This window comes from Taurulus bubalis (assembly GCF_910589615.1).
Source record: "Taurulus bubalis genome assembly, chromosome: 3".
Classification (NCBI taxonomy): domain Eukaryota; kingdom Metazoa; phylum Chordata; class Actinopteri; order Perciformes; family Cottidae; genus Taurulus; species Taurulus bubalis.
In genome coordinates, this window is record NC_136591.1 from 28,200,380 (window position 1) to 28,223,614 (window position 23,235).

At 41.8% G+C, this 23,235-nt stretch overlaps 1 protein-coding gene across 2 annotated transcripts in view; it reads left to right on the forward strand.

Annotated features, from left to right (window-relative positions):
- The window catches only part of eva1aa (eva-1 homolog A, regulator of programmed cell death a), a gene marked incomplete at both ends in the record, with an annotated part of 67,776 nt that overhangs the window by 34,598 nt on the left and 9,943 nt on the right, over positions 1-23,235 (forward strand). The gene's annotated exons all lie outside the window — the stretch shown is intronic.

Below are 23,235 nucleotides of genomic sequence, written 5' to 3' on the forward strand. Positions count from 1 at the left end.
TGTGTGTGTGTGTGTGTGTGTGTGTGTGTGTGTGTGTGTGTGTGTGTGTGTGTGTGTGCGTGTGTGCGTGTGTGTCAGTCTTTGCAATATTTTGTTCCCACTGATAAAAGTGGTACTTACACAAAGTGATTGATAGCCCAAGATGTATTAACTTATTTATCTCTTAGAGGTAATTTAGAAGAGATTCTTTTGGAGAAAAAAATGATTTAGTTTTGCTCTAAAATCCATGAAGTGAACTTTGAGTGTGTGGGTTTGTGTGAGTTTCGGCTCCACTAAATGAACCCTGCTGCCAGAAGGAGGTGTTAACCCACTTAAAGTCTTAACTGTCCCTGTCTAAGTGCTATTTTAGGGGCTTTTGCAGCCTGCCAAGAAGAAAATAATTTTAAGAAACGACGTCTGGGGTTAATGTTTAGGTGTACCACACACACACACACAGACACACACACACGAACATGTTTGATGTAGATTATGGACTTGCTATCAGCCTCGGTTTGCCTGTGATTTATAAAGCCATCAACCCTCTGAGCTCCAGCTTCTTCCTCACACCGCCCCAGGGGTAGACTTGCTCCTGAGCAATAACACAGCAGCAAATGGCCCGGAACCTGCCATCAGTCTCCTGGCAGATCACACACACTCCTCACAGCCGCCACTGTCAGGCTTCATTTCCATGCATTCCCCCTGGAGGAAGTCCCTAAGGATTGTTTATTTGTGCAAATAAAGTACTTCAGCCAGGTCTCCGATCACAGCTCTAAATATCTGACATCTCTGTATTTTCACAAGATGAAGTTCAAAACAAGTTTGCAGCTATGAGTTCTGTCTTGCAAATCATATACAGCCTAAACTTGGAAATATTTATTCTCAGTGCAGCTGTGATGAATGAGCTTGCTCGGGGCACTTTCTTCAATTGTCCAATATGGACCCTTTGAAGTTTCTTTCTTGTAATGCTGTGTTGGTTACTTTGTCAGTGTTTGACCTACGTCTTCTGAAGCTGCAGGAATATATCCATCTGTACGTTTAATGAAAAAGTGCGAGGTATGTAGGGGATGTGGGAAGAGTAGTGTGAGTGTGTCTTTTGTCATGTGTAGGAAGCGTCCTATTTATACAGCTTGCTCCACCAGGCCTCTGAGGCTGGTCCTGCAGCCCCACAGTATTATCCTGAGGAAGAGATACTGCTTGAGGGCTCTCTGCATGTATGTGTGTCTTTGTACCGTAAAGCCCATGCAGCGATAACTTTAAACATCTCTCCTTCCTGTGTCAGTCCTAGACACAGGCCTCCCTACACAGAGCACAGTGCTCTTCCTCCCCGGAGAGGTATTAAAGCCTGAGACTTCATATCAAGGACTCTCCCTAAACTTCCCCGAGCTTAAGAGTGTTCGCCGTGGTGTAACGGATCAGCCTGAACAAGACACACAGCCTCGTTTGAACCACGCAGAGCAGACTTTCAGGGGGATAAAAGGTTATGAAAAGCCTAATGAACAGGTCTAATTTCTGAAGGGGAAATGGATTAATTGCGGCACTTAGCTAGTTAACATGGGGTCTGGGTTTGGAGAAGGGGGGGTCGGTGGAACAGGCAACTCCGGCATTTACAACCCTGGGGTTGAAACCTCAAAATGGAAATAGAATCTCTAAAAAAACTCCTCATGAAAGTATAATGAGCCCATTAATATCATATGTCAGTTTTCAAATAGGACTACTACCACGACTATGGCTTTTGGACAGGATGCATAAAAACACTATGCAGCATAGCTGCTGAAACATTAATACATATCAAATATAATGATTATTTTGACAAAATAGTCGCACCTCAAGGTCTAAATGTTTACTAGATTTTCTGTATCACGCAATCTAATCAGCAGATGGATATTGCTCCGTGCTCCATTGTTATTCACATTTCCATTTTATTCACATCACTTTTAAGGATTTTTCGTTCATGGTGGCTTAGAGTTTCAAATTGCTTGATGAAAAAAAGCAGTCCATAAACTTATAATAACAACCTACCAGCAATATGTTAGTTATAATAGACTCACAGGTCAGTCAGGGAGAGTTTAAGAGATAGAAGGAAATATACACAAATTTAAGCAAACGGTAACTGTGCTTCTATTTCTGGGTTATTTTTGTTTGTTTGGTTTGTTTCAATTTCCACACAACTCAACATATGTCATATTGAGTTTCTTACAATGAAGGAGTTTTCTATAAAATAAACATGAGTATTATAATACTATAATATTACTGGTGACATTTACTAAAATAAAAGACAATGGATTTTTCCTTCATTGTCAAAGCTGGTCTAGTAATTGAATTTCCCTGTTATGTTTTCACCAATTGTTTAATAATTTCATCATCTATTCCTTTAGCTATTAGGATCCTAAAGGAGCTTTCAGAGACTAAACCCCCGACAGAGGTGTGGTCACTGAACTGTGCTACAGTTATTTTTAATGGACACAATCCGAGCAGCCGACATGTGGCTCAGAGGGGCGCTGATTTAGATGTAACAGGGGAAAATAGAGGAAGATGAAGATGTAATTGAGAAACTTGAGGGTTTGGATTATCCCAATTGGTTCTGCAGACATGCACACATATGCGTACACACAAAATATACATGCACAGAGATTCTTGAGGTACACATGTGACCGCTGCAAGCCACACACTCCTCCGACTGCCTCACGCGCGTTTATGTCTTTTCAGCAGAGGAGACTGTGGGGAAGATGTTTATTTTGGCCCAGTTATGTGGAGCTGCAGTCCAGGCAGGCAGGAGCTGCTGCAGCTGGGCTAGAGGACCAGAAAAAACACAAAAAACACACATTTAGAGTAAAATATTAAGCTACTGCAATGTCATCCATAGTCATAGATGTATGGAGGACTTAGTGCCACGTATTGACAAGTGAATCAGAACGTGATGATTATATGTGAATGTCATGTTTCTTCATTTTACTTATTGTTTTGTGTTTTTATTTTTAGGGGTAAATATTAAAAGAGAGGGAAAATGTGTGATATAATGTGACAAATAATCCATGCATGAAAAGAACATTTCCCAAGTTTAATGGACATCATTTGGGCCCAAGATTGCTTTACTATCTTAGAACTAGAACATAATGTTGTCAACATGTTTCACTCTTCTCAAATAAGAGTGAAGAGAGAATTCCAGTTACAAATATATGTATTTTTAAAGACTTAAAAAAAAAAGGATATTCAAGACTTGGAGTGCGTTTGGATTATTTTCTTCTCATTTAAAATACTTTGACCCTTGACTCCATTGAGTGTGATTTTAACACATTCAAACCATTTTACACTTTTTCTTTATTACTTTATAAAGCACATACTTATATTCCCTATGAACTAATTTATATTTATCTTTGGAAGCTTAATTTCAGTGCTGCTCGATTTGATTATGTATGCCTGTTTATCAACTTGGGATTTCATTGTTAACTTGATTGAAGAAACCTCCAGGAAACAACAGTACAAACATCTATTAGTAAATATGTTGGGGGAAGTTGTGGCTCATTTTAGTCAATCATTTAACCAAGTATTTATTTTTTGCTGTTTTAATGCCAGCCATGTCAATTATTTTTGTTATTTAAATTTTTTGAAGCCGTACCTTGAATTCTTTGAGGGTTATTTCATCTGAGTGCACGGCCAGATTGGGTGTGGTGTACTACAGACTGGCAACTCCAATTGTACAAAGTAAGTTGTCAATCACAGGAAAATGGCCTACCTTAACTCTCAAATACTCTAGCGATAACGTCAGAGGATTCTTGCTCTCATTGCATCATTCTCCAGTATTGGACCCGCCCCGCCCATTGTTTTTTTTTATCATTGTAAAATAAACCAAGAACCAGGAAAAGGTGTTTGGTCTTTGACCCACGTGTGATCCGTGGTGTGTCTGATTCTAGTGAGTGAAGAGGCAAGCAGAAAGGAATGAAGTGGCCCCTCTGAAAGCTCCCTAGCCTCGTAACACAAACCTGACTCTGCAGAAACCCTGGAATAACAGCTGGCACTGCTGCGAGAAAACACACAGCACGTGACCTCAGCTGACCTGTGTGTGTTGCTTTATTAATGGTAATGGTTGGTTCAGCCAATGCCCATAATAGGCATTTTTGTTTGATTGTTACAGTATAACATCATCTCTAAACTCTGTAAAGTACTGAAGCTTGAAGCCACCCAGGGTGTGGTCTCCGGAGCAGGCCGTGAACAAGGAGGGAGTTTTTTTTGGCGGGAACACACTGTTGCCGTGGTGATTTGCTGACGCAAGGGGTTGTGGATCTGTGCTTTGCCAGCAGGTTGAGTCAGCTGATGTCTGGCCCTGCACAATGTCTCGCTGACTTGTGTCATCTGATTTATGCAACCTGTAGCACCAAATACAAATAAGAATGTGTTAAATGTTAAATCCCACCTTAATTCTGGTAGTTCTCCCTTGAAGCAGACTTGGCGATATGCAGTGTGGTCACACAACATCTACTTTAATGCCCAGCCGATGTGGTCACTGGGCCTGAGGGAAAGTCTGTAAGAACTTTAATCTGATTAAAATGCATCTTGAACTAAATGGACAAGGTGTTAGATTCCCTTTTAAGTCCTCACGGCTTTACTGACTTTTCCTTTTATTTTTTCAGCTTTTTTTTTTACCCCACTCACATGTTGGACTCACAGGCTTTTTGGGTTTTACTGGCTTACTCTCTCCCCTTTAGTGTTCCCAATTTCTATGTCCACGTCACCCTCACAACCTGCAGCCTTTCATCTCCTATGCCACCCTTATTTTTCTTCTGTCTCCATTCTGTCCACCATTTCCGACCCTGCAGACAGCGATAGCCTCGAGGTTAGAGCTGGAAGTTGACTGGTTCATGTCCCTGAATATATGAGGAAATATGGGTCTGGTCATGGGGAGGGATTGAATTATGCAGCCAATATTGTCATAGTGGGTGACTGTGGCTCAGTGGTGAGCAGGGTCGTCTTTCAATTAGAGGATCGGCGGTTCGCTCCGCTAGACCATGTCGATGTGTCCTTGAGCAAGACACTTAACTCTAAATTGCTCCCGTAGCTGTGCCTACAGTGTATGAATGGTTGATAATCCTGATGTGGCACCTTGCATGGTAGCTTCTGTCATCAGTGTGTGAATGACGTCATGTAGTGTTAAAGCGCTTTGAGTGGTCGGAAGACTAGAAAAGTGCTACACAAGTACGGGTCCATAGTGCCTATGAGCAATCCACTGAGCTGGCAATAGCTTCCCAAGTTGCTCAGTGCCACTCACACAGTTTGTCATGTGGCAGCTCCCACATTACACTGTAGTAACACAACACATGACCTTTAAATGACAGCATCTCTATCCAAAATACATAATTATGTTTGTTGCATTATAATCTAATCCTTTAAAGTTGTTTTATTTCATATAATAAAATGCAACTTCATCTTAATATGTTCACAGAACAAGTTTATCACTTTAATTGCTTTGAATTAAAATCAGAAATTTCTCCAAAGCAAGAAGAAAACAAAAGTTTGAGGCTTATGAAGTGTTAATAAGTGGTCATTTGTATTTGTTATGCAGTTAAACCGCAAGCAAATCCTTCAGGTGAAAGAACTTTAGCAAAACTAATTAGTTTTCATTTTCCCGCGGAATTGGCATCCATTACTATTCACTTTTTGTTGTCTCATGGTACCACAACTTAAAAACGTCCCTTTAATGAAGAGCTGGAAGAGGAAACTGGGCTGTGTGCCAGCCAGATGCTTAGATTCCACCCTCTGCAGACTGCTTAGTAAACATGGGGAAGCAACAACAGAGAGCTGTGCTGATACAGACAGATAACACAGGAAACTGCTGTGTGATGCAGTAGTATCAGAGCCAACTTTACTCACTGAGTATGATCAACTCAATTCTAACCTTTCACACTCATCAGCTCTGTTGGTCAAAATGTGCATCATCATCAGAAACACGAGATAAACCCACACATTGATAAGTATCACGTTTGGATGAGGAAGGTTTCAATGGTTCAATCAATGAGGACCAGTGGTGCAAAAGAACTGAGTTAATTTACTCAAGTATACATTTCAGATACTTTCGTTGAGTGTTTTCATTTCATGCTCCTTTATACTCCTTTTAGTTCTCTTTGATGATACTTGATATCGATTGCAAATAATACTTTTCAATGTAGGTGTTTTACTTGTCATGGAGTCTTTTTATATTCTATTATTTGCTACATTTACAGGTAAATAATTTGAATAGTAAGTGTGCTTATTAAATGCCTTTGGCTCCCTGAGGATGTACTATATAGTATTTGCATAGTTTAGGATCTAGAAGTAGATAATTTATACTTGTTGCTGAGAAATGTTTTATTCTATGATGGATGTATAAAGTGTAGTCCTTGCTAAGTGTGTGTTATCAGTGGCATTAGCTAAAGATTTATAGTTTTGAGTTATTTATTGATTATTTGATGTTCTCCCTTGACGCTGCAGTAAATGTAGATTTGAAGAAAAGCTCACTCCTTCCTACTTGCCTCCCCTCCCGTTATCTTCATTGTGCAGCGGGCCTCGTGACATTGCAGATAATCTAATCTAAAATAATTGATATTTCCCCTCTTGTTTGCCCTCCGGCCTCAATTCTGCCCACTCACTTCGACCTGGCCTCTGTGGCTCTTCTGGTCTGTATGGGAGCGGGAGAAAGTGGGCCTCTCTGATGATCATTTTGGGGTCTGTCGCTCCACTGCCGCTAGTTAAAGCCACTTATGTCCCTGTAACCGTTCCAGCCCCCAACATAGCAGGCGCTTTCCAGAGCGGAGGAATGTTCTGCGTTTGGCTTTAGGCTGTTTGTCTGCTTTAGAAATGTTGGATAATAGGAGCATGCAGTCAAGTTAACTTCCATACAGTCACATGTTTGCACACAAACACATGCATACAAACATACCGATACACATGAATAGATTATACAGTACATGCACAAACTGAATGCACAAACATCGTATACACACAAACACAAACATCTCCACCTCCGTCCTGTGTTTTTTTACTTGGCCTTTTTCCCCAAATGAGCAACTGCCTCTTTGTTAAGTTGGAAACTGCAAAATAAGCAAAGTTCTGGACGTCGCTGCCAACTTTGTCGGGTTGAGAAAGTCGTAAACTGTGTTCACTACTGTTGTTGTGTCACTGAGTCACGCTGCATTCACGGGGAAAACTACTCTCAACTCCTTTTTGTGATCCATAGTTCTTGTTTTCGTTTGGAGAGTGTGTTGAATCGTAGAGGGGGGCAGACTAATGCTTTCCAGTCTGTGGCTGGTTTCAGTTTTCCTCCTGCGGTGAACAGAGGGGAGAGAGGAAGGGAGAGAGGAGAATTAGTGGAGTGGCGGCCTAGGGGGTGGGAACCACGGGCAGAATTTCCCAGGGCATCTTAAGTTAGAATTATAGTTCTGCAGGATACATTTAAATGTCTCTGTGGGTGATGTGCTGGGTAACTTTGGGTCTAAGAGGATCACAGAGGAGTCAATGTGGGCACCTCAAATCTTCTTGTTGTTTGAAGAGGAGTTTGTGTCACTGTACCATCTGGTTTCATTATGAAGCAATGTAATTAAAATAATTTGTCGATTTTTGGTTGTGAATGTGGTATTTCATCAATACAATTATTCAGTTTAAATCACAGTGGGTAGTTTTTAACCACTACTGAGTAATGTTTTCAAGAGTGGGTCCCTGTTGTGTTTGTACACATGTACGCACACAGCGGTGCACACGCACGTGGCTACGCAATACACATGCCTGGTGACGAGGGTTTCACGCTGTTCTTGTTAACAGCCAAATAATGCCAAGAAAGTCAGGGAGGGGAACAACTGCAAGCTCGCAAACTGGATCTTAACAGCGCAAGATTTAAGACGTTTAAGAAATCAAATGTTTAGAGCAGGTGAGAAAACACAAAATGGAAATTTAACTTTTATGTAACAAATATTTGTTGAAAAGATAACTCCACCGCACTTTTGACCATATACTTTTCATTTAGCATGTTTCTATAAGAATTGTAGGGAACAAAAAGTGCATTATCCAAGCATACCTGAAAGACCGAGACCATTTGTTATGGTGTATGAATGTCTTTGCATAACGGTTATGAATGAGCACAACGGCAAAAGAAATGTAAACGCTTCCCAAATGTCAACAATGTATGGTACCGCTCTGAGTGTCCGAAACGCTGATTGGTTTATCCAACTTCCTGTCAGGAAAACCATTTTCATCTTATACAATTAAATTCTCTGTCATGGAATATGTCAATATTTATGTGCTCTTTGTCACAATATAGTACATTTTCTGGTAAATCAATTACATGTAAAACATGTGAGGATAAAATACCCAACAAATCAATGATCTCTATGAAACCCCAAGATTTCAATGAAGCAATCCTGCTCATTGATTTGCAACACAATGGCCTAACTTAACCAGAGGCATTAAAGGGGCCATGTTACCAACTGTGTGGAAAGACGTTTGACAGTTTTATATATCGCCTAGCGGTATATACACGGGCCATGCTGCCCAACCTGACCGTGCACACTCTCTCATGTGCAGCCATGAAGGAGCAGCATGCTCCAGCTCTTACACACCACAGTCCCAGATCTCCAATCTGAGCTGAATGAAATTCTCAGGTAATTTCCTGTTGCTGCGCTCAAACTTTTTCATCGCTCTCTCTCTCACTCATGCATACACTCATAGCCCCCTCCTCCTCCTCCTCTTTTCTCTGCTCCTTCCCTCCCCTTCCTACCTCTCTGCGACTGCTCACTCACGCAGCAGTGGGCTGTGTAGGTGGACACTACATGTCCCTGCGTCTGTCTCTCTTTCTCTCTCTCTCTCTCTCTCTCCCTCACCACCCCATTCTCTCTCCCTCGCTCTCTCCTGCTGTCACATTCCAGTTGTCCAAAGCCGGGTTTAACTTTCTCTCTCCCTGAGAGCAGGAAGGAAGGGGAAACTAAAAGAGGAGAAGAAGTAGAAGAGTCTGATTCTCTCTGGATGAGAAGAAGAAAAAGAAGAGGAAACTCTCTTTATACTCCATTTGGCTTAAACACGGGGGGAGTCACCATAAAGGAGCATACCTTTTTAAAGGGGCAATCCTTTTTTTTTTACTCCCTCCCTTCTTCTTTCTTTTCCTTTTTTGAGGCTGTAGTCTCTCATTCTGGTCGGACACACGGTGGACTATTCACGTGAGTGCTTGTTTTTACGGCAAAGCTACTCCCACCTCTCCTGGCGGGACCGAGAGGAGCAGTAGGAGGAGGAGGAAGAGGAGGAGGAGGAGGAGAAGGAGGAAGAGGAGGAGGAGGAGGAGGGGGCAGCGTTTGACAAGACAGACACACAAACACACGCTCAGAGAGAGAAAGTTCTTTCCTGGACCCTCGGAGGATTTTCCATTCAGCAATGTGTGTGTAAGTGTCCACTCGTCTTCTGTGTAAGCTTCTACATCTGCCCGCTTTATTCTGGCTGCTTTTGCCCGCTTCTATCTGTGAGACTTTTGAGTTATTTAAGAAGTTGGAACATCCCTTTTGTTTCCAGTCTTAAATGCTTTTGACTAGTAATGATTAAAAGTATTTTTGTTCTGCATATTGAATCTGCTATAAGACTGTTATTACCTTTTGCTTGTTGCAGAGTTTAAATGCCTCACCATGTGTTGCCCCTCAGGAATGTCCTTATTGTTTCAGCTCTCGCTGTTAAGGATGAGAATTTGGTGTGATTGGTGATTGATTTGAGTGTTTGTTAATTATTTGGGAGATAGTGTGTGTGTGTGTGTGTGTGTGTGTGTGTGTGTGTGTGTGTGTGTGTGTGTGTGTGTGTGTGTATGTGTGTAGCATGGGGAAACAAGTGCTAAGAAGCTGATAGAGGGACTTAACAGGTTGACTGACTGGATTAGACTCTGACAGGGAACTGTAATTTCACTTGTGGACAGGTGAAGCAACATCCACGTGAGATCACTTGGATACACACAACAGTGCACACACTCGCACACACCTGACTAGACTGATACCAGACAACACCTCACTCAGTGTTGGTACCTCTAACAGGAACAGAGACACTCTTTTTTCAGGCATCCTTCTCTCTCTCTCTCTCTCTCTCTCTCTCTCTCTCTCTCTCTCTCTCTCTCTCTCTTTCTCTCTCTCTCTCTCTGTATATGTGTGTGTGTGTGTGTGTTTCCATAAATAGTCAGTGCCGTTTCCCCAACAAGCTGCTGGTAGAGAGCAGGCTCTGCTGGCAGGAGTTTAACTCCACTGTAATTAACCGGGTGCACGATACAGTAAAACCAACAGTGGCAGCGAGGCCTTCACACAATGCAAATACTGGCGCTCAGCAGGGTTGAGGTCACTGAAGAGATGTCTCCCAACTCCTTTCGTTATCTGTTAATCTGCTAAACATTTCTAGATTAATCTAAAATGTGTAAAAATAATGCAAGGTTTTCGAGCGGGGCCAGAGATGATGTCTTCAGATCTTGTGTTTGGTCACCAAAGATATTCAGTTAATGAGCGTTTATTTTTGCTTAATCAATTAACTAAACAGTTGCTCATTGATTTTCTACTGGTCGACCAATCAATTAATCAACTAATCATTTGCAGCTGGTCCATTTCTGGTCTTATAGGTCTCCGAATATTTTCATAGTGTTTGGTGAAATGATGAAATCACATGTGTCACATTATTATTATTAATGTATCCTGGATTATGATATTTCCTTTCTCGCACTGTTGTACTTGTTATATATTTATTAGGATTCATTACTGTATTGTCAGTTATATATAATATAATATAATATAATAACATTCTGGACAAAAAATTTGTGGATTGGTTATTTGATCTTCTGTTTAGTTCTCAGTTTGGTTTTATGGTTTCAGACGGTGTGCTTACTGTAAAATATAAAAATGAATGAGCAAGTGTAGGTCATGAAAGATTTAAGAGATTTCGTAATCAGTAAATGTAGTTTATCGTTGTATATACCGGTATACTGAACCAGGATAATCAGACTCATCCTCTCACTGTAACACGGCCGATCGGTTCCTTTGAACACCTTTTGCTGGAATAAAACCAAAACATGTTCAGTGTTAAATTCACATGAACTATTGTAGCAATGTCTCTTGCAATTCAACACACTGATTTGTTTTTTTCCACAGTAGCCTGCCTTGAGCTCAACACAACTGCAGGCTTACAGTAACTCCCACCGGTGCATGCCCACTTTACACACACGTCACCCCTCGTAAACAGGACGAAGAAAACCAGCGAGCCGATTACACCAGACAATGGCGCAGTCAGTTCCTGAGCTCCAAAATGACAAAATTGCTTTGATGGCTTCCAAATGGTGTGCGCATGTGTGTGTGCTGTGAACATGTGTGTACAGTAGGTCTGTGCTCCCGCTGCCCTGCTTGTAGTGTGTGAGCCTGCTGGTGTGTGTGTATGCGTCCACACCTACGTCTCCCCGTCAGCCAGGTTTCTCTCTAATTGACACGTAGCCGTTCCGCTGTAGCGCCAGTTTGCAGAGCCGGCCCGGTCCCTCCCAAACCACAAGGGACTCTTTGTTTGTAATTTATGAATTAGTGTGTGGTTTGGGTTACGAGAAGAGGGGGCAGGCCAGAGGCTGAAAGCAAAAGAAACAGGAACAAGTCCAGCGTTCGTTTTGATGAGCTGGATGTTAACTGGCTTTTTGTTTATTATTCCTGATTAGCAGTGTGGTTGTCCTCTGGGGATGGAGGGAGAGATTGAGATGATAGTAGAACTGATGAATGGGAAAGATGAGTGATCATCTGTTTTTTTTCTTTCTCTCTCTTTTGCACCCCTTTCCCGCCACACACAGAGCTGTGACTTCATGTTTGACAATGCTGTGATGATCTGTGTAAATCTGTGTCCGGCCATCAGATTAGGCCGACCGCTCAGTTGTGAAAACAGAAAGTGCAGGAAGTCAGAGCTTCTGGTTGTCTCTATGCTTGGAGAAGTCTTTCTGCCATCCATTGGCTTATTTTCACTCTTTTTCATCAAGTGGTTTTATTTACTTTGTCTAGTCTGAATGGAACCTGGCGCTGGACTAAGCTTTGGCCGGGTTCTTTCACAGAAAAGCAAAGCCCTCTTTCCTTTCCAACCCCCATTTTTTTCTTCTCTACCCTTGATTTGATTTTTTATCCTTTTCTTCTCCGTTTTTCAAGCATGCATTCCTAATGGCTTCAACTCTCCTAAATTGGTGTTTTCTTGTTTTCCTTCCTTCCTACTGCCCTGCCATCCTTCCTTCCGTCCTCCCTTCCTCCCTACTTCCAGTCTTTTGCACACCAAAAAAATAAATACAAGTCATTTTGAAGTGTATGAGAGACGACTGGGTCTCCTGATAGCCAAAGCAGATGTGCCCCCCCCCCCCCTCCCCTAAATAACTTCCTGGCATTCTTCAGCACTAACATGCAGCTGCTTGCAGGGGGCGCTGGGGCTCTCCTGTCCTCTCACCCTATAACCCCCACCCCAACCATCATCTCAGTAATACCTGCACATCCTCATACCATTATCTGTATGGCTTCCCTACTCCCCAATCCTAGCTGCCAGGGAGCCTCAGTCTCATTATTATACACCGCAATTATGTGTAAGCTGACGTTACAGACTATAGTTCTGCTTCTAAAACACTTTATAGTTCATCAACATTTTTTTTTTGCAAACAGTGTTCTCCTTGAGGAGCAGTGTTTTATCACTCCTCTGATATCTGTGTTATTGCCTGGACTGGTCCTGGATGGACGGATTTGGGGAGCCTCATAGCTGTAGGGAGTAATTTATCCCCCAGTGAGATTGTGGGGGTAAATCCCCTGGATCAATGGATTCTGCTAGATTTAAAAGTTCAGCGAGATGGGAGAAGGAAAACATTTTCAAGGAGTGTGCACATGGAGTTCGCACAGATATGAACACCTGAGGATCCAAAAAACACACTCGTTTTGTGTTATGTTGCAATGGCAAGAATAAAGTTGCATTGATAACATCATACACACCATTGATAGCTGCAATATGCAGAAGCATCCAGAAAGCATGTGCTTGTCCAGCAGTGTGTTTATTCAGCAAGCGTTCTGCCTTTTTAGTTGACCTTTAGCAAGCCATGCTTACCTGGTCAGGGTGAAGGACGCTGCCCCTGTGTGTGTGTGTGTGTGTGTGTGTGTGTGTGTGTGTGTGTGTGTGTGTGTGTGTGTGTGTGTGTGTGTGTGTGTGTGTGTGTGTGTCCTGCTAAAGCATTGCACCATGAGCAGAGAAAACAGAAAAAGACCAGTGTTGAGGGGTTAAAATGGATGGGTGGTGTTTTTGACTCTGCATTGTATACTGAAAGATGAAAAACTACACATTAATACAAACTGGATTGTTCAGAGTTTTCCTGTATTTCCAAAACAAAGTGTTTGAAGTAACCCAAGAAAGAAACACTTCACTAAATTCCTCATTACATTAACTGTTAAGATGTTGTTGTTTTTTGCCAATCAGTGAGTTCCTGTATGAGTATATGTGTTGATTCTTGCTCGCACATATTACTGTTAGATTTGAGGGAAGGAGTAATGCTGCTTTTCTCCTGGTAGGGGACTGGCAAGGAGTAGCATGTCATCCCCCTCAGTTCACCCTGCCTCACTCCCATTAAACTCAATTTGTTCTGAGAGGTAAGGCTCACTATGAGTCCAGAAACATGTGCTGTACGGGCAGAAGAAGGCAAAGCAACTTGCTTTAGAGGAGGATTTAGTGGCAAAGTGGGAAAAAGAAAGGACCTTTGGCTCAGAAAGGAGATATAAATGGAGAGAGGGAGAGACATTTATAACATACATTTCAAGTCGTCAGCAAATAGTTTGAATGTATGAAATGTTGTTGACCTGCTTTCGGCTTTGGCCGGCAACTTGCAGTGCTTTCTACGACCTTATTGAATTGAGAGAGAGAGAGAGAGAGAGAGAGAGAAAGAGAGAGAGAGAGAGAGAGAGAGAGAGGCAAAGAATGAGAGAGAGAGGCAAAGAGAGAGAGGCAAAGAGAGAGAGAGGGAGGCAAAGAGAGAGAGAGAGAGAGAGAGAAAGAGAGAGAGAGGCAAAGACAGAGAGAGAGAGAGAGAGAGAGGCAAAGACAGAGAGAGAGAGAGAGAGGCAAAGACAGAGAGAGAGAGAGAGAGAGAGAGAGAGAGAGAGAGAGAGAGAGAGGCAAAGACAGACAGTGAGAGGAGAAGAGACAGAGCACTCCTTTCATATCAACAAAGTGTTTTATGTTTTGGCTTGGTTGACTCTTTATTAGAAGTCTTTTCAAAAAGCCCAAACACTCCTCAACAATCCACAGAGACTTCCAACAAAGGTTGAAATGTTATGCTGCATGATTACTGGTTGCCGATTTAATGAAGTCTGAACATCTCAATGAAGAGACTCTGAGAGGAGGTTTCTATCTAAACATGTGTTTTAAGTCGGCCCACATTTAGAAGGTTTTAATATACAATAAACATGTGTTTTGGGTTGCGTTGCCTTAGTAATTTTATTGCTGCTGTATTTCAGGTTTCAGAAATTAGCAGACGCGCTTAATGATGTCTGTGGATTTTACAGGCCAGGTTTTTGAATGAAGCCGTAAATGACTAGCTGCAGATGTGAGGCAGGTTTTCAGATGTCTACCAGTTGTAGAAGGACCATCTGCTGTGAAGTAAATTTGTGTAAGTGATATCTAATAAAGCGCCAACTGTTTGGGGCTGACTTGTATCCCACTGCTGTCTCAACTTCAAGATGTGTCGGCAATATTTATATCCAACAACTAGCTACTGATGTTAAAATGGAGACACACATTGAGGAGGTTGTATACTGTTACAGGAGATTAGCTTGAAGTGAAGTACAATTGTTGGTTTAAATATTCATATTTCATTAGTGCCTTATTTGTATCTTTGAAAACATTGCTGTCCTTATTTGAGCCTCAAATTAAAATCACGTTTCCTTTAAATCAAGTTGAGGAGCTGGACATCAGCCAAATTAATCGATTACCTGAAATATGTTAGGGTTCCTGACTGAAGACTTTTTCATGACTTGATCTGACATAGCGTGAGAAGCTTCACAACGATACAAATCTAAGATTTAAGATTCGGAAAAACACAGAGCTCAAGAAAACATGTGATGTATCACGACCTCAAATGGCCGGGGTTAGTCCACTTAGCGATGTGTCCTCTGTGCAGGCCGGCCTTACTAGATATCGTTCTCTGATTGTTGCTTTGAGGGGTGAAAGGTTATCTCCGATCAGCAGTCGATGTTTCAGTGCTGTGCACCTGGCAAAGGTCAGGAAGTTGTTTTGGAGGAAGTAAACTTCACAGGCTATGTGTTCAATGTGTCTGAGGGTGTTGCTCAATCATCAGTGTCTGATCAGTAAACCTGTGTGTGTCTGTTCCTTGACAGGTATAGTAACAGAAATTAAAAGGAGAATTAAAGCATAGATCTGTTTTATAATTTTGGCCATTATGTCTATCTTCTACGACATAATTGCTGAAATTGGGGGATGAACCGATAAAAAAACAGTCATCAGACAGTCAGGCAGGTTTTGAACCTTAGGTTTTGAACCTTACTTTCAGGTAGCCAAACATTTCCAGCCGAATGAAATATCCATCAATGCGCACACACAATTAACTCTGCCCATTATTTATTTCATTATGGTTTACTTCCACATGAAGTGGTTTATAATCAGCTTGCCCCATAAACAAGTTGTGGTTTTACGGAGAGTTATAACCAGAGCGTAACCAGGCCAGTTGGCTCATTGCTACATGTTGTTTGTGTAGGGATTAAACAAACAAGATGCAACCTGATTATGGAGATTTAGAGGTTCTGGTACGTGTATTTTATTTTAGACAGAGCCAGGTTAGCTGTTTCCATTCTTTATGCTAAGATAATCGCCTCCTGGCTCTAGTTAAACATAGCTAAAAGAAATTAAAGTGGCTCTTCTCATCTAGCTTTCAGTATTTCTCAATATTTTAAACCTTTTATCATGACATATGTAACATATTCTCTCAAATAGATACTGTAATGTTAGCACATATATTTGTAATGTTAATGATAAAAGCAGTACTTTATAGGAATATTATTCCTCAAAGGCTTGAACTATATCCTCACCCATAGGGTAGTGTCCTAAATAGCCTGCAGGCTCTGCGCCCCGGCCTAGCCCAGTACAGTAGAGCCGTGCAGGGCTGTTATTTAAGAATCTCCCAGAGAACTCCATCACTCTGATCTCCAGCCAGAGCCCACTGATCTAGCCTCCAAGCACCACCGCGGCCTCACTCTTCCTTGTCCTTCCAACTGAGGATGAAGGGATGATAGAAGGAGGGATGGAAGGAGGGAAAAAGGAGGGAAGCATTCTCTCTGGCCTTCTTTGGCATGTTATTTTTTTCTTCTTTTTTTACCCAGCAGGCCATCTGTTTCCTGTCTGCAACATGACACCAGCGCCCGATTGGGTTCTGCTATTCTTGAGGTGTGTGTGTGCGTGTGCTATTGGAGGCTTTATGATTAGCTACTATTCTAATACAGCTGGATACGTATGTTGCTACAAAGTGGCCCATGTGCTCTCATGTGATTGAAGTCTGACACGCTTTGTCCCAAGTGTGTGGCAACGGTGAACCTGTGTATCATTGATTTATATCGATGTAATGTGGGAACGCATTATTTTCTCCCACTGTGCCTTCTAGAGTCATGCAAATACACTGTATTTTTCACATTTGTTTGTATGGAACATTATGAAATACTGTGTACTCTAATTGAATATATAGTATGGTAATAGTGGCTGTTTTATCTGACCACTGTTAGGTCTTGTATACACTTGAATGGAGCGGTCTCTGTTTGGATCTTGGCTTTTCTCCACTAATAACAGTCATAAGGCTGGTGGGGTGAATCTGGATAATCCCCACTCTCTTATTTCACTTGCTTTTTCTAACAATGAAGGAGGTGTGAAAGTCATTCAGCTTAACTGTCATTTCAGTTACTGTTTAAGTGGTAAGTTGGCATCTTGGCATTAGACATCTTATCCAACAAACAAGAAAAATAGGACTTGCCTGTGCATCAGCTAAATGCTGCCTCAGGTCTCAGCCTCACTTTTTCACTCTCTTTTTCCCTTTCTGACATTGTCAGATGGGGATTTTCCACCTCTAGGCCCACACTGAAAAGCTGGACGTCTCTCTCTGCCAGTGTGTTTGTGTTTAATCGACGTGCATAATGACGTCCGTCAACTTAAGCGAAGCCAGACCTCCAAGTTGTGTTTGTTTAGCGAGGCCACTGTGGATCCAGACCGCTGTAGCCAAACCAGATAGATTTTGCGATGCTACATGTATGCACACCAACATTTTGGTTGCTTGCCTGCTGAAGTAAGCAAACACACATCAGGGCTCTGTTGTTGTCTGTGCCAGATTAACTGTAATTCTGAGCAGGCAATATTGAAATACCGACCTAGGAGTGCGAGGAGGTTGATTTCCAGTGCTTTGAGCTGCTATTTTCATTAAACACTTAAGTTAGTTACCGTTTAGCAAATTCCACCACAGAGAGAGAAACAATAGTGATGTCAGAACAAAGGTTGCAAAAACTGCACTTGATTTCTTGCATGATAAAAGTACTCAGCTTTTGAGACCCACACATGCCCTTTAGTAATGTTACAAACAACCACACGCTTCGTGTTTTGATCACAAGACTTCAACTCGTTCATTTGCCTAGTAATAAAAAAGTCTGTCAGTGTTAATATGACAGTTGCCCTATAAAGGCCAGTCCTGATTAATTCTTGGGTGGTCCTCCAGCTACTGAGAATCCTTTTGGCGTGAACTCTGGCTCCTCAGATGTTGGCATATCCCAGACCCTGCATGCATGAAATGCCATAGTGAAATTATTGTGGCATACCAAAGCATTGTGGCTCTCTTTGAATGTAACAAAATCCACTCACCATCAACTCTAAAGCTCACCAATTAACGTGTTATATCTCAGTTGTTTAATCCATAAAAAAACTAAGTTTTAAACCTTTAATTTGCCATATTACAGAGGGCGAAGTGCTGGACTATTTCTTGGCAGGGAGTCTTAGCTAAACTCTCAGCAAGAAAGCATTTTCCACGTATTTCCCAAAATGTCAAACTACTGCTTTAACTTTCTGTCTGCATGTCACTCATCTTTCTCCCTTCCTGGTGTAATTTGTGTCCCTCAGGTAATACTCATGAAATAGGTATAATACGTGTGTACATAAATACAAATATTTCAGACTATTTGATTGGAAGCTGATCTGTCTGCATGGAAAATCATAATTGTCTTCTCCCTCCTTCTCTTTCCACCCCTCCGACTCTTACTTCCTGTCTTCTTCTGTCTTGGGGTTGAATATACGTGCTGAGAAGGTGTTCTGTGTAATGTATGTGAGACTTAAAGTGTCAAGTGTTGACCCTTGTGTCAGTGTGTGCTTGTGTGAGTCTGTCTTGTGTCAAAACTGCACCAAAACCCCCCGTAGCAACTCAATGTGAAAACAGACCCAACCATCACAGATCAAATTGCATTTTCTAACTCTGTAAGCCACAGTTGGCCCATTGTCGGAAGGTTTCTGCATCCGTTTGATACCATAATGATTTAGAGCACAGCTGGAATGAAAATACTGCTCTCATTGACCGGGGATTGAGGACAGAGATCTTCTCAGCTGCAACAAGGGGTGGATTTCTCTTAAGTAGAGAGTTATTAGTCCCTGTATTCCGGGTTGTTATGATAACGAAGTGTGGGCCATGTCATGTTTACATTTATATATATATAGATATATTGCACATTCTCTCTATTCTCAATGATCAGGGATATTTCAGAATGAAGAAACCAAGAGACGATATAGGCAACTACTAAGTTGGCTCTTTACAACTTCTTTCCATAATTAGGAGAATAGGACACAACCATTGCATGAATGTTTATTGGATCACCATACAGCACTACTTGGACCAGAGCTAGTTGTATTGCTGTTAGTAATTGAAAACAAGTTATTTGATTCAGCCCTTTTTAGACTCATGTCCCTCCACTTATCGCTGATTCATTTATCTGCTGCAAATGTTTGTGCCAGCTTAATTTGTTTTAGGTCATTTTAAAATCTGTGTTGCTCAGTCTTGTTGAATTGCCCTCTGAAAGGGGCATTCTGGGATATAGTCAATTTGAGGCTGGCTCATAAAATGTTTCCTTCAATGGAATTTCTAAAGTAGAAGGCAGAGAAGTCCATGATTGTGCAGAATTAGACTATTTAGCAGCTCCAAGGACAGTTCAATGCATTTTCAGAATCAAGTTCTCAAGAGCTAACAAAGTATGGGTCTGATGACACCCTTAATTCCTGTGTGGTTTTCGTGATTTGATGATCACTCTGTGTTCACAGGATACAAAGGTCTCAAACCAAACTGTCCTAGACTTTTCAAAGGAAACTGAGAGGCAACACAGTCTGAAGCCACTAACAGGTGTAAAGTTTGCATAAATCCTCACAGGTGAAGAATTTGAGAGGAGGGCAAACAGTGTTTTATCTGCTTTTACCCTCCACTCCAGCTCTGGCTGCACGTTGGACATGTGTGTTTCCTTGTGCTTGTACAACATATCCAATCGAGACTTAAAGACTTTAGAGGTAGTGTGTATGTTGTAACTCTGCTAGCTCAGTTACATTATCTAATCAGAGCCGTGCAGTTACAGACTGCAGGATCTCTGAATCCCTCCAGCACTGCAGCCACGGCAGCAGGTGTTTGTTTTGAAAGCCGGTGTAAAAGTGTCTCTGCCAGCCTTTGTGTCTATCGCTCCTCTCTTAGGGACATGCATCCGCATCTGTTGTGGCTTAAGCTGTTTTAAGACCATGGCTAAGTTGACAGGAGCAAAAGAAGGAGACAGCACACAGAGTGGATGGACCAGGAAAGATAGACAGCAGGACAAACGGAATGCCAGAATGTCTGAAATGCTGAAGCTTTGGGTCACATTGGACACATGCGTTTCTAAAACTAGAGGTATATCATCATCTACGGACCCAATTAGTGTACTGCTGGCAATATATCCGCAAGCAGTGTGTTTTTGTAGGAAACCAATTTAGAACAATATATGTATTCAGCGCTCCTCTGTGCCAAGAAACCCAAGCCGTAAGGGGAGAAAGGAAAGGTTCATGGAGGTTTGTATACTCTCTTCTCTCATCTGTTCTCCTTTTCTCTTCTCTCTCGATCACAAACAGCTGCTCAGTGTAGCATGTGATAGCACCCGCCTACTAAAGTCTATTTTTGGAGTTGGTTCTAAAAATAGCGCCTTGCAGAGTAATGTCAAAAGTTTGCTCAGATGGGACAAGTTTGGTCCAGTGTAGGGCTGGCTATCAAACCTGTTTGATAGCCAGCAAGTCCTTCAATAGCAGCCTATTGTTAGATCTTATTGGCTTCTTTTGCAAAAAAAAAAATATTATTTGTATTGGCATTATCAAGAAATCTCAAACAATACCTGGCTTGAGTCCAGCAATGAAGTAGCAGACTAAACAGAAGGTGGAGGGTAATGTGTGTGTGTGTGTGTGTGTGTGTGTGTGTGTGTGTGTGTGTGTGTGTGTGTGTGTGTGTGTGTGTGTGTGTGTGTGTGTGTGTGTGTGTGTGTGTGTGTGTGTGTGTGTGTGTGTGTGTGTGCACTTGTGGCGATAAGACCGATGACAGCCTCAGTCTGACCGAGACCTCACCGTCTTTATCTCTGCCCAGGCCCAGCACCCTGTCAACACACCGAAGAAAAAATAATTGCCACCCTTTCACATACACATGCGAACACGCCAACTCCCACACACTGCATTGGTTTCTTCTGTGGAACTGGTAAGGTATAGCTTAGCCCACACTCTCACTTAGGGCTTGCCTAATTACCTGACAATGACAAGACGCTGAAGCACTTATGATGGACAAACGCCGCATGAGGCAGGTGGTAGCGTTTTACCAAAACGATAAAGAGGGCGTGTGCATCAAATCATAGAGCATGTAATGGCACACACATGCTAAAACTAACTCTGCCGTGTTATTTTATTGTGGGTTTATCCTCAGTAATTTTGCACAATGGCTTCTAATCTAATCTAGTCATTTCTGGTGTTTACTAAAAAGCCGATGTGTCATAGAGGGGCTCTTACGCGTGCCTCTCTGAGGTCATGCACTTATCTTGACTATCCTTTCCCTCTGGGGTCACACTTACTGCCTTTACTCAACAAGTGTGCCTATTGTACGATATAGTTGAATTTCCTATTCAAGACTTATCGCTTTAAAACAACTTCAGGGACACACCAGATACACCAGGGATGCATGTTGCAATGCATCAGCCATGTTATTGCCTCTCAATTAACTTCTTTAATGGACTTAGCTTTATCAAAGAGGCTCATTCATAAAGTTAGGTGCCGACCTCGGTGAACTCTCTGTTGTTGGATAGAGCAAAGTGGGAATCTGGCGCCGCAGGCATCTCTGCTAACATTTTGGAGCTTTTTGGTTCATCCATTTTTACTTTTTGTTGAATGTTGTTTTGGAAGTTTGTTTGTAGGTACTTTAACTCTTAAACCTTGAAACACATATAATGTAATACAAACTAAATTGATCCAATTGTCAATAAACCTGCCCGTTGGACAGTACACCCCCATCCCGATGACTTTCTTATGATATATAGACCATCCTAGTTTCTGAATTTAATCAGGACAACACAAACCAGTGACTGGAATGAACCTTGCATCATCATATTGTCATTTTAAGAATGTATTCAACCATGAGATTGAGAATGAAAGAAAATGTCGACAACCAACATTAATCTCAACCCTTGTTACTGTTGAACTTTTACAGAGACGACTGTATACTGCATGAAAAAGTTAAATAGAGACTCACTGGTATATTAAGAGGGGCTACTTTTAGCTAATCATAGTTTATCCTTCATCAAAACGCCATTCATTCCTCAGGTCCCAGTAGATTTTAAGTGTTGATTTTATAAACTGCTGTTGACGACCAGCTGTTGCCGTCTGCTAAAGATAGCACCATTGTTTAGATCAGCCTTGACATATGTTGGCACATGCTTGTTGAATGTTGCTGACTTTATTTCTGTCGGGATTGTGTCTTGACAGATTCGGCCATACAGTAGCTGTTCCTCCCTCTGCCCCATGTCAGCAACAACAAAATGACAATCTCTGTAATTTCACGACCTCAGCAGCTCTCTCACCCAATCAAAAACCCAGCATCCCATTACCTCACAACTCTGATATGAAGGAGTGAGTTTAGGCGGGCGTGTGGTTTGATGATTCAGCGTTCACATCCTTGTTGACCCAATGGAACATCAGATAATGATGAAGCAGTGCTGACTACGACAGTGTACCCATCTCTCCCACACCCAACTAATATAGACGTGGAAATGCAAACACAAGAGCTATCTGAGAGCGGCATTCAGGGTCAGAGGTCAAGTCTAGCTCACACAGAGAAGCAAATTGCTGGAAAAAGGATTGTGTCCGCATGATGAACGCAAATAATCCTACTGCAAGAAAATACTTACCTATCTTACATTACACATGTCCTTTAGTACAAACACAGCTTCTTTTTTTTTACAGTAATAGGAAGTTCAGAACACAAATGAGCTGCTGATTATTTACCAGACTCCTTTATATAAGTACATTAAGTTGAAAAAATGGTTAAACTACAGCGAGTTTGGGCTATACAATTGTATTTTAAATGTATTTTGCTTATTTGCTTTTGTTTCATGTAAATGGTGTCTAATATTAAACAGTCTTTATAATTTGCTACTGATAAAATATCTTGAAAATATGAACCTAGACGACAGTTATTGCAATCATTCAGGCTGTTGACATGGTCAGTGCAGGCACACATTAATTGCCATGTTAAGGTTAGAGTCTCTGAAGCTGAAAATCTGGGAGAGCACTGATTTGTATTTGATGCGATTATCTCACTCAAACCCTCCTCTTTGTGCATGTTTCAAACTGCCTTGACATTGTGGATATTATTGTTGTTGGATTATCATTATAAGACATCATTGGGATTCTAGTCTTATGTGGGATCTGAGGAGGGGAGCTCCACAACGGAGGGGTTTCTTCACTGATTGTTATGACCCTACACTGTCAACAGAGCATCTATTCCTGTCTCTGCATCCATGTTAAAGACACCAACTGTGTGCACGTGTGCGGTGTGTGAGGAGTGTTTTATATAGCCAAAACAGCTGGGATTTTGGAGTCGAACTGACGGTTGTGGTGAAGAAAGAGTGATTACGTTCACTGCCCGTGCTGTGGCATCTGCACGTGTGTGTGTGTGTGTGTGTGTGTGTGTGTGTGTGTGTGTGTGTGTGTGCATGC